The following is a 13,253-nucleotide window of genomic DNA, read 5'->3' as shown; positions in this document are numbered from 1 at the left end:
ACATCCAGTTGTGAATGGTGGTAGACATTTAAACAACTCAGTGAAGGAAGAGGCTCCACAAATATCTCCATTCTCAATGATAGGGGAAGCCCAGCTTTTGCTGAATGCATCTGCAAAAATCTTCTGCCAGAAGTGCTGAGTGGATGATCCATCTCAGCCTCCTCCAGAGGTCCCAGCATCACAGATGTCAGTCTTCAGCCAATTTTGTTCACTCCACACAATTTCAAGAAATGGCTGATGGCACTGGATACTGCAAAGACTATGGGCCCTGACAATATTCAAGCAACTGCACTGAAGACTTGAGCTCGAGAACTTGCTACGCCCCTAGCCAAGCTGTTACAGTATAGCTATAACACTGGCATCTACCTGGCTATGTGGAAAATTGCCCAGGAATGTCCTGTACACAAGAAGCAAGACAAGCCCAATCTGGCCAATAACCACCTCATTAGTTAGCTCTCGATTATCAGTAAATTGATGGAAGGGTCATCAACAGTGCTATCAAGCTGTGCTTTCTTAGCAATCACCAGCTCACTGATGCTCAGATTGGGTTCCACCAGGGTCACTCAACTCCTGACCTCATTACAGCCTTAGTTCAAACATGGACAAAAGAGTTGAACTCCAGAGGTGGGGTGAAAGTGACTGCCCTTGACATCTAGGCAGCATTTGACTAAGTGTGGCATCAAGGAGCCCTAGCAAAACTGGAATCAATGGGAATCAAGGGCAAAACACTACGCTGGTTGGAGTCATACATAACACAAAGAAAGGTGGTGTGGTACTTGCAGGTCAATCATCTCAGTCCCAGGACATCACTGCAGGAGTTCATGATAGTGTCGTAGGCCCAACCATCTTCAGCTGTGTCATTAATGACCTTCCTTTCATCATAAGATATGAAGTAAAGATGTTCACTGATAATTGGCACAATGTTTAGCACCATTCGCAACTCTTCAGATACTGAAGTAGTCCATGCAAGATCTGGGCAATATCGAGACTTGGGCTGACAAGTGGCAAGTAACATTCGCGCCACACAAGTGCTGGGCAATGGCCATCTCCAACAAGAGACAATCTAACCATCACTCCTTCATATTCAACGACATTACCATCACTGAATCCCCCATTGATCAGAAACTGAATGAGACTAGCCATATAAGTACTGTGACTACAAGGGCAGGTCAAAGGCTAAGTATCCTGTGATGAGTAACTCACCTCCTGCCTCCCCAAAGCTTGTCCACCATCTACAAGGCACAAGTCAGGAATCTGATGGAATACTCTCCACTTGCCTGGATGAGTACAGCTCCAACAACGCACAAGAAACTCGGCACCATCCAGGACAACACAGCCTGCTTAATTGTCACCCCATCCACAAACATTCACTCCCTCCAGCACCATTGAACAGTGCAGCAGTGTGTACCATCTAAAAGATGCAATGCAGAAATTCACCAAGGCTCCTTAGACAGCACCTTCCAAATCCACGACCTCTCCCATCTAGAAGGACAAGGGCAGCTGACACATGGGAACTCCACCAACTGGAAGTTTCTCTCCAAGCCACACATCATCATGACTTGGAAAGCTATCGCTGTTCCTTCACTGTCATTGGGTCAAAATCCTGGAACTCCCTCCCTAATATCACTGTGGGTATACCTACACCACATGGACTACTGCAGTTCAAGAATGCAGCTCACCTCCACCTTCTCAAGGGCAATTTAGGGATGGGTAATAAACACTGGCCTCACCAGCAATGCCCACATTCCATGAATAAAAAAGGAAAAATATCCCAGTTTTAAATGTGCACAACAGCAGAGTATCCAAAACTCTGGAGTACTCAATTACAAAGATTTACAACCCTCTGGGTGAAGAAATTTCTCATCTCAGCCCTAAATGAGCGATTCTTTCTACTGAGAAGATGTGCTTTATATTCTCAATCCAAGCCAGGGGAAGTGACTTGTCAAACCCCTTCAATATCTTGTATGTTTCATTGAGATCGCTTCTCATTCTCCAAAGAGTATAGGCCCAATTTTCCCAGTCTTGCCCCATAGGACAACCCTTTCATCCCAGGAGCCAAATTTCATGAGCCTTTGCTCATTGCTTCCAATGTAAGTACATCCTTCCTTAAAGATAGAGATTAAAACTGCATACAACATTCTAAGCGTGGCCTCGCCAAAGCCCTATACAATTGTAGCAAGACGTTTTTGTTTTATACTCCAATCCCCTTGCAATAAAAGTAAACATCTATTTGCCTTCCTAATTGCTTGCTATACCTGCATGTCGACTTTTTGTTTTCCTTGTACAAATACACACAAGTTTCTCTGAACATTAACATCTTAAAAAGTTTTACTTTTAAAAAAATATTCTGCTTTTCTATTCTATTCACACTTCCATAATTATACTCCATCTGCCAGCTAGGTGTCCACTCACTTAGCCAGTCTGTATCTCTGTGCAGCCTCTTTATGTCCTCCTCATAGCTTACATCCTCACCCAACTTTGTTTCATCAGTAAACTTGTATATGTCTCTCAGTCTCTTTGTCCAAGTCATTAATGTAGACTGTAAATAGTTGAGGCCCCAGCACTGTCCTTGTGGCATTCCACTATTTAGAGCCTTTCAACTTAAAAATGCCTCTTTTATCCTTACTTACTCCTTCATGCCTGTAACCCCAAATGCATTAATCTTTTACGTAAAACCTTATTGAGTGCCTTTTGGAAACCCAAGTATACAACATTTACTGGCTACTCTTTAGATACCCTATTTACATCCTAAACAAGCTCTGATGAATTAATCAAAAAACAATTCCCCTTTCATCAAGATAAAAGCAAAATACTGCAGATGCTGGAAATCTGAAGTAAAAATAGAAAATGTTGGGGGGAAAAAAATCAGGTCTGACAGCATCTGTGAAAAGAGAAACAAAGTTAACGTTCAAGTCTGTATGACCCTCCTTCAGAGTTTTCATTGAGAACTGTCGGCGTGACATCGGCCGTCTCAATTTCTCTGCTTCTTTCATCCACTAACCTGTCTCCTTCTGAGCTTGCTGCACTCCATTCTCTCAGGTCCAACCCTGACTTTGTTATCAAACCTGCCAACAAGGGTGGTGCCATTGTTGTCCAGCATACTAACCTCTACATCGTAAAAGCTTAATGCCAATTCTCAGGCACTTCTTCCTACCTCCCCTGGACCATGACCCCACCAGTGAACATCAAGCTTTTGTTTCCAGGGCTATCACTGACCTCATCACCTCTGAGGATCTTCCCTCCACCGCTTCCAACCTCAGTCTCCCAACCCTGGACAGCCTGCTTCTACCTCCTCCCCAAAATCCATAAACAGAGCTGTCCCAAAAGACCTATCATGTCAGCCTGTTCCTACCCCACGGAACTCATTTCTTCCTATCTGGACTCCATTCTCTTTCCCATTGCCCAGTCTCTTCCCACCTACGTCCACAATTCCTCTGATGCCCTATGTCATATCAACAATTTCCAGTTTCCTGGCCCTAACCGCCTCCTCTTCACAATGGACATCCAATCCCTATACATTTCCATCCCCCACCAGGATGGTCTGAGGGCTCTACACTTCATCCTTGAACAGAGGCCCGAACAATCCCCGTCCACCACCGCTCTCTGTCTGGCTGAACGTGTTCTCTCACTGAACAATTTCTCCTTAAACTTGTCTCACTTCCTCCAAATAAAAGGCATGGCTATGGGCACCCAGATGAGTCCCAATTGCGTCTCTTTATGGGGTATGTGGAACATTCCTTGTTCCGGTCTTACTCAGGCCCCTTCCCACAACTCTTTTCTTGGTACATCGATGACTGTTTCGGTGCCGCATCATGCTCTCGTCTGCACCTGAAAAAATTTATCCACTTTGCTTCCAATTTCAACCCCTCTATCGCCTCCATATGGTCCATCTTGGACACTTGCCTTACCTTCCTTTCCTTGACCTCTCTGTCTCCATTTCTGGTGATAGACTGTCCACCAATATTCATTACAAGCCTACCGACTCCCGCAGCTACCTCGGCTACAGCTCCTCATACCCTGCTTCCTGTAAGCAATGTATCTCTTTCTCTCAGTTCCTTTGACTCTCTTGCATCTGTTCCGATGACGCCACTTTCCAAAACGGTGCTTCTGACATGTCTTCCTTCTTCCTTAGCTGAGGTTTCCCACCCACTGGTGGTTGACAGGGCCGTCAACCATGGCTGACCCACCTACTGCGCCTCTGCCCTCATACCTTCCTCTCTCTCTCAGAACCATGATAGGGTCCCCCTTGTCCTCCCTTTTCACCCCATCAGCATTCAAAGGATCATCCTCCGCCATTTCCAGCATGATGCCACCACCAAACACATTTTTCCCCTCACACAACAAAAATAAAAATACCTGGAAAAACCCAGCAGGTCTGACAGCGTCTGCAGAAAGGAGTACAGTTAACGTTTCGAGTCCGAATGACTCTTCATCAGAACTAAAGAAAAATAGAAAAGAGGTGAAATATAAGCTGGTTTAAGGGAGGGTGGGACAGGTAGAGCTGGATAGAGGGCTAGTGATGGGTGGAGATTGCCAAGAGCTGTCATAGACAAAAGAACAAAAAGAGATGTTGACAGTGGTGATATTAGCTAAGAACTGTGCTAATGGTGACATTAAGGGTCGAATGCAGGACAAGCAAGGTACAGATAGCCTTAGTAGGGATGGAGTGGGGGGAAGGGATCAAAATAGGCTAAAAGGTAGGGATAAAACAATGGATGGAAATACATTTAAAAATGATGGAAATAGGTGGGAAAAGAAAAATATATATAAATTATTGGAAAAAAAGTGGGGGGGGGGAAATTGGAAAGGGGGTGGGGATGGAGGACAGAGTTCATGATCTAAAGTTGTTGAACTCAATATTCAGCCCAGAAGACTGTAAAGTGCCTAGTCGGAAGATGAGGTGCTGTTCCTCCAGTTTGCAATGAGCTTCACTGGAACATTGCAGCAGGCCGAGGATGGACATGTGGGCATGAGAGCAGGGCGGTGTGTTGAAATGGCAAGCGACAGGGAGGTCTGGGTCATGCTTGCAGACAGACCAAAGGTGTTCCGCAAAGCAGTCACTCAGTCTGCATTCGGTCTCTCCAAGTGGCGGAAACTGCATTGGGAGCAGCGAATGCAGTAGTCTAAATTGAAGGAAGTGCAAGTGAAATGCTGCTTCAATTGAAAGGAGTGTTTAGGACCTTGGACAGTGAGGAGGGGGGAAGAAAAGGGGCAGGTATTGCACCTTGTGCGGTTGCATGGGCCCCTCCCACAGCATCTTCCCATGCAGCATTTCACTTGCACTTCCCTCAATTTAGTCTACTGCATTCGTTGCTCCCAATGCGGTCTGCTCTAAATTGCAAACACCAAACGCAGACTGGGTGACCACTTTGCAGAACACCTTTGGTCTGTCCGCAAGCATGACCCAGACCTCCCTGTCGCTTGCCATTTCAACACACCACCCGGCTTTCATGTCCACATGTCCGTGCTCAGCCTGCTGCAATGTTCCAGTGAAGCTCAACGCAAACTGGAGGAACAGCACTTCATCTTCAGACTAGGCACTTTACAGCCTTCTGGACTGAATATTGAGTTCAACAACTTTCGATCATGAACTCTCTCCTCCATCCCCACCACCTTTCCAACCCTCCTTTTTCCAATAATTTATATATATTTTTCTTTTCCCATCTATTTCCATCATTTTTAAATGTATTTCCATCCATTGTTTTATCCCTAACTTCTAGCCTATTTCGATCCCTTCCCCCCACCCCACCCCCACTAGGGCTATCTGTACCTTGCTCGTCCTGCTTTCTACCCTTAATGTCAGCTATTAGCACATTCCTTAGATAATATCACCACCATCAACACCTCTTTGTCCTTTTGCCTATGACATCTTTTGGCAATCTCCACCTATCACTGGCCCTCTATCCAGCTCTACCTGTCCCACCTCCCCCTTAAACCAGCTTATATTTCTCCTCTTTTCTATTTTTCCTTAGTTCTGATGAAGAGTCATTCGGACTCGAAACGTTAACTGCATTCTTCTCCGCAGATGCTGTCAGACCTGCTGAGTCTTTCCAGGTGTTTTTATTTTTGTTTTAGATTTCCAGCATCAGTTTTTTTGCTTTTTGCTTACATTTTTCCCTCAGCGCCCTGTCAGCATTCCATAGAGACCGTTCCCTTCAGGACACCCTGGTCCGCTCCTCCAACATTCCCAACACCTCATCCCTTTCCCACAGCATCACAGAAGGTGCAACTCCTTCCTCACTGTCCAAGGGCCCAAACATTCCTTTCAGATGAAGCAGCCCTTCACTTGTATCCCATTCAATTTGGTCTACTACATTCGCTGCTCTCAATGCTCTCTCTACATTGTTCTCCCCAAATGCAGGTTGGTTGACGGCTTTGTGGAACACCTTCGGTCTGTCCGCAAGCTGGATCCAGACCTTCCTGTCACTTGTCATTTCAACACATCACCCTGCTCTCATGCCCACATGTCTGTCCTTGGCCTGCTCAATGTTCCAGTGAAGCCCACACAAACTAGAGGAACAGCACCTCATCTTCCTATTAGGCACTTTACAGCCTTCCAGACTTAACATTGAGCTCAACAACTTCAGACCATGAACTCTCCTCTATCTTCACCCCCTTTTATAATCCCCTTTTTAGTTTTTTTATCCACTTATTTTCATTTTTATTCGTTGTTTTATCCTCTTTTTATCCCTTTTCCTTCCATTTTCCCCAACTACCGACCCCTCCCCTCACCCCACCCCCAAAAGTACCATCTGTTACTTGTGCCATATTATTCTCTCACAGAGTGCTTACCCTTGTTCTGCTATTAATTCATTCTGCTTTCTTACCTTTATGCCACTATCAGCACCTCCTTTAGCCTTTGCCATTACCACTAACACTCCCTTTGTCTTTTCATCCATGACAGACTTGTCAATCTCTCCTTAGCCCCCAACCTATCACTGGCCTTATATCCAGCTTCACCTGCTCCACCTCCCACTTAAACAGTATAAATTTCCTCACATTTCTATGTCTCTTTAGGTCTGAAGAAGGGCCATACAGGCTTGAAATATTAACTCTATTTCCCTCTCCACAGATGTTTTCAGACCTGATGAGTTTTTCCAGCATTTTCTGTTTTTATTCCCCTTTCATTATACCATGTTGACTTTGGCCATACATTGAAAACATTCCAGTATTTTCCTGACAACTGATAAGGTTCTTACTGCATAAGAGCTGCTCAATAGCAATGTCAACGACACCTTCCATCACTTTCTGATGATTGAGAGTAGGCAGATGGCGGGGGTGGAGGGCGGGCAATGGGTAATTGGCTAGACTGCATTTGTCCTGCTTTTTGTAAACAGGACATGGCTGGGCAATTTTTCACATTGTTGGTAGTTGCAGTATTTTTTTCTGTACTGGAACATGCTGGCTTGGGGAGCAGCTTGTTCTGGAGCACAAGTACAACTATCAGGCTATTGTCAGGGTCCATTGGCTTTTCTGTATCTCTTTCCTTCAGCTATCTCTTGATATTATGTAGAGTGGATTGAATTGACTGAAGACGGGCATCTATGATGCTGGGAACCTCAGGAGAAGGCCCAGATGGGTCATCCACTTGACACTTCTGGCTGAAGGTGGTTGGAAATGGTTCAAGTGTTGTCTTTTTCATTGATGTGCTGGGCTCCGCCATTGTGGAAGTTGGGAGATTTGTGGAGCCCCCTCCTCTCGAAACTTGTTTAATTGCCCACAATGATTCATGACCAGATGTTCTAGGACTGCAGAGCTTTTGAGTGGATCAGCTGACTGTGGGATCGTTTAATTCCATCTACCACATACTGCTTCTGCTGTTTGGCATTCATGTAGACCTGTGTTGTAGCTTCATCAGTCTAACACCTCATTTTTAGGTATGCCTGTTGCTACTCCTCAGATGCCCTCCTGCACTCTTCATTGAACTTGTGAACCAGGGTTGATCCCCTGCCTTGATGATAGCAGCACAATAAGGGATGTGCTGGACCATAATGTTATATATTATGGTTGAATACAATTCTACTGCTGCTGGTGGCTGTTATTATACGGCAGGTGGTATTTGCCAAGCTGACCAAATCCACAAGGGAAACTTGGCCATGCTGTCACAATGGTTTTGCAATTTGGATTTATTACAAGGAGGCTTGTGCACAGAATTCAGAAGTAATGAGGCCACTAACACTTTTACAGATTTTAAAAATTAAATTAAAACATTTATTAACAAAAGGAATAAAACACATACACAAGATTATTGTTACAGTTACTTACTATTATAACAAGTCCCAAAATTCCTAATTAACCTGACTCCCAAATGCACACCCCCTTTAAGGCAATGATCCAAAAATAGATTTTAAATTTAGTTAGGTAATCCAGCAAAGGTTACCACAGACATGCACTTGGCAGTGAAATTCCAAAGGCTCTTAACACAACTTTGGTTACTGGAACAGCAAAGTGGCTAGAGGCTGTTTCCCTAAGTGTTTCACAATGTGTGTCCTTTAGATATTACATGGCCACTCCTAGTACAGTGTTTCATCCTTTTTAAAGTATATTTCTTCCTCTTTTAAGCTATAAATCCCATTGTTCACAAACATCTTTGGAATTTACTTTTCTCTACTATAAAAATTTTTCATGTTGTCAATATGGCCTTTTCCTTTTGGGAAAAATAAACATAATAACCTTGCCGTATTTATCCTGTCAGTTGTAAAACTTTATCCTGGTTCTTTGAAAACCAAACACCTCTCCACTTAACTTAAAATGCAAATTTCATTCACACCCTATCTGCTGAAACTTTTACCCTAGCTCACTCATCAGCATTTCAAATACCCTTTTAACAGCCAACTCTTTTGATAATTTCAACCTTGTAGTCTGTCTGACTCGAATTAATTAAACTCAGCCACACAGACAGAACCATCCACACAAAAAAACATAAGCCTGCTTTACAATGCCTCACAATAATATTATGAAAAATATGGTAGTTTTGTGACAATGGCACACAGTCCCTCATGGTTCCCCAGTTTTGAGCTGCTAAATCTGTTCCATTTATCACTGTGATAGATCCACACACAGCATGATGGAGGATTGTCCTCAGTGTAAAGGTGGGGCTTTGTCTCCACAAGGACTGTACAGTGGTCACCATTACCAAAACTGTCATGGACAAATGCATCCATGACAGGCAGCCTGGTGAGGTCCAGTAGATTTCTTCCATCTTTTTAGTTCTCTACCTGCCACAAGCCCACTCTGACAGATATGTATTTCAGTTCATGGCCAGTTCAGTCAGTATTGGTGCTACCAAGCCACTCTTGCTAATGGACGTTGAGACCCCTACTCAGAATACATTCTTTGCCCTTGATAACTTGAAAGAAACATCTAGGCTGTGTTCAATATGCAGGAGCTCTGATTAATCAGCTGAATGAGGGCGGTGGTTGGTAATTAGCAGGAACTTTCCTTGCCCATTTGTGACCTGATGCCACAAGGCTAAATTAAATCCAGAGTCAATGGTGAGGATTTAATGGCCACTCCCTTTTGGCACAAGTTCTCAGATGTTAGTGAGGAGGACTTTACAAGGTCAACTGGGCAGGGTGTGCCTTTTGTCATTTCCAGCGTCTAGATCCATGTCACATGGTCTGTCTAGATTTACTCTTATTCAATTTTTCTGCAGTAGTTTGAGGGCTACAGACTACAAGCTGGGAGAGGCTTGCTAGTCCATTTTAGAGAACAATTAATGCAGTAGTTTCAGCCACGTCACAGCCATGGCTCAATTGGTCACTCTTGTGTCTCTGATTCACAAGGTTCTGGGTTCAAGTCCCATTCTAGGACTTGTGCACAAAAATTAAGGCTGGCACTGCAATGCAGTCCTGCATTGTCAGAGGTGCTATCTTTCCACCTATTCAGTAATCATCCATCAATCAACAGATTATCATCATCATATTGTTCTTTGTAGGAGTTTGCTGTACGCATACTGGCTCTGCATTTCCTAAATTACATTAGTGACTACACTTTAAAAGTACATTTTTTATTAATTTGTTTCAGAGGATGTGAGCATCATTGACGTGACCAGCATTTATTGCCCATCTCTAATGCCCTTTGAGAACATGGTGGTGGGCTGACTTCTTGAATTGCTGTAGCCCATGTGGTGTAGGAACACCCAAAGCGCTGTTAGGAAGGGAGTTCCAGGACTTTAACCTAGCAAAATTTCATTAGCTGTAAAGCACTTTGAGATATTTGATAGTCCTGTAAAGTGTTATACAAATGGAAACATTTCAATTTTTTTAAGTTAACTTCATTACCTTGAGTCTGGAGTCACATATAGGTCAGACCAAGTCAGGACAACAGGTTTACACGCATTTAAAGGCATTAGTGAATCAGATGTGTTTTTTTATGTCAACCCTGTAGTTTCATGATCATTATTAATGAGACTTGCAATTTTATTTCAAAATTAATTAATTGTATTTAAATTCCCCTAGATGGCATCATTGAATTTGAACATGTGTCTCTGTAGCTCTGGATTACTAGTCCAGTATGAAGCTGCATCCATCCCCTTTTGCCCTCAGTAGGGCATGGGCTTCCAATGTGACATGCTCCCACCACAAACTGCAGCACTAGCCACATGCCCCATTACCATTGTGCTACTATGTACATCCAAGCCCAACATGCACAGCATCCTCCTGCTCAGCCTGCTTCAGAGCTATACATCTTACAGCTCCACTCATTCTCTCTTCACAGACACCTCACCTCCCCCTCAGCCTAGTGCCCCTCTTGCCCCTCCCCCATACCTTACAGGCAATATACAGAAATGTTGTAATTCACTCCTCTGAACACAATCCATTCCTGACACTTACACCTCCCTTTTTCCCCTTGATCACACTAGGGAAGAGTCAGGGTGCAGGATTGTGGGAATCAAGTGCGGCTGTGTTGGCCTTCAATACCTTGTCAGTTATTGGCAATGCATGACAACCGGCCTTACTGCAAAGATGGTCTGACACCATGAGGATGCAGATGTCAGCAACAAGCTGCAATCAGAGCCTGAGCCTCCAGAGGCCAGCTTCCACCTACATTTCAGTGCCCAGTATGATGAACACTTTAATCACAGAAAATGGTTCATTTTCAAGAACTGAGAAGAAACATTCTGGAACAATTTGTGTTTTAAAAGACACTGTTCCTTAAAAGGGTTAATCCAGGAACTCTGATTGTTTTTCTTTGAAGAGACATCCATTTAAAAAAATGGTAATTATGCAGTTGTAAATAAGCTGGAAACTTCTTGACCCTGGACTGTACAAAGGGTTCACATGGTAGTTTATGGCTCTGGGGAAATTGTGTTTAAATCTTTGTTTTAGATTTGCTTTGAGAAGAAGGACCAACTACTTGTAAAGGAAGACAGCAGTGTTTTTGCAATGCAGAACCAGTCCACAGCCAGAAATGAATATAAGCTGCTTCTAAGCTGCTCTACGAGCTGGAATTGAGTACCTGCAAGTGATCCTCGAGTCCGCCTCAAAAGCAGCGTAAGAATCATCGGTTGTTTTAAAAAATCAGTGCTGAGACCCAAACCGCATAACTCGGATGCTATTTCAAGGACTCCATCATCTTTTCTTTCCCTTGAACCATTGACTTTTAACCTTTAGCAGAGTTCCTCTATTTTTATTTTTGTTTTTTTGATATGTTTTCGTGTGACTTAGGGCATCTCGAAAGAATAATTGGTATATTTTCATGTTTCATACTGTATGTTAATAAGCTTTGCCTTTCTATTTCACAAGACTGGTTTTATAATAAAATAATACATTTATTGTTTATTGAAAAAAGCCTGGTTGAAATCTCTTTTATTCAGGGTAATAATAGCAAAGGTAAATAATTGGCTATTTTTGGTGAGTGAATCAATCTTTTAAACTCATGGTGTGACCTGTGGAATAGGGGCTAGTCAAAGTACACACTCCTCCCACCCTGGTCGTAACATCATTCTCTCTGCCCTAGGTAGGGGCATGTGGCTGTATAGCAGGCAGCTGGTGCTGCTGTTTGCAGCAGGAGCATGTCACATTGGGAAGCCCACGCCCTGGACCCTGGGGCAAAGAAGGATGGATGCAGCTGCATAAGTTGCTCCTGTGAAGCTCTGAAGGTTGGCAGCAGCGAAGTGCATCAAAGGGTGGGTGAAGGCAGCTGGTACTCACCTCCTAAGTGTTGATAAAAGTCTTTGGAACAATCAGTGCTGTGTAAGGCAGCCTCTCAGCTTATCCATCTCTGTAGTTGTTTGCTTCAATTAATCAAACCTTCCATTTTGTCAGTTCCACTGAATTATGGAATCACAGAATTGTTACAGCACAGTAGGAGGCCATTCAGCCCATCGTGCCTGCCCCTGATCTCTGAATGAGCAATCCACCTAGTGCCATTCCCTGCTCTTCTCCACATAACCCTTCACATTCTTCCTTTTCGGATAACAGTGTAATTCCCTTTTGAAGTCCCTGAGCTGGTCCTTCCCACTGTGCTGTTGCCTTCTCTTTACTGCCAGGCTGGGGACACAATGCGAGATAACACAGTTGTTGAGGAAATGGGATTTCACAGGTTCAACTGGCTTCCTGCTACTGCCAGACAGTTGGCTTCCAAACCCCATGGGAGCAAGGAGGAGGCAGGAACAGAGCAGGATACCTGGCCACTCGCATTATTTTTAATTTCCTGTTCACCATCCACCACAATCCCTTCCCATCTCCAAGGGCCAGGGAAAACACCCTCCAGCATTTCAGATCAATGACAAAAGATACTGCAGTACAATATTAGCTTCAATTTTCCACTAAAGTGGAGTGGAACTTGAACCCATTACCTTTTGACTTAGAGATAAGGGTGCTACCAACTGAACCAGATGGTTTCAAACAGCAAGACCATGTTTCCTGGAGGGGTGGGGTGCGGGGGTGGTGGGAAAGGTGGGAGCGGGAAGGAGGCAGGAAAGAGCCTCTCATGCATCAACCCCTGAAAAGGAGTGGAGGAATATGATCAGAGAGATGAGTGCCTGGAAACTGGCTGCAATGATATGGCAGCAATGCCATAAGAAATTTAAGAGCCTCACAAAATTGCTGTCAGTAAATGCACGATCGAAGAATATCTCAAACCCACCATACCACCATCCTCAAGCTGCTCTGTGCACCACACCTGCATAACTGACAGCATTCAACAGTATCTAGAACTCACATCCAACATTTGCATGCTCCACTTCACCCACACCTTCCAATCATGCCAGGATCTCATTCACCTCTTACCGTCTCCATGTACTCAGC

The sequence above is a fragment of the Carcharodon carcharias genome, chromosome 5 (assembly GCF_017639515.1).
Source record: "Carcharodon carcharias isolate sCarCar2 chromosome 5, sCarCar2.pri, whole genome shotgun sequence".
NCBI lineage: Eukaryota > Metazoa > Chordata > Chondrichthyes > Lamniformes > Lamnidae > Carcharodon > Carcharodon carcharias.
This window is presented reverse-complemented; position numbering follows the sequence as displayed.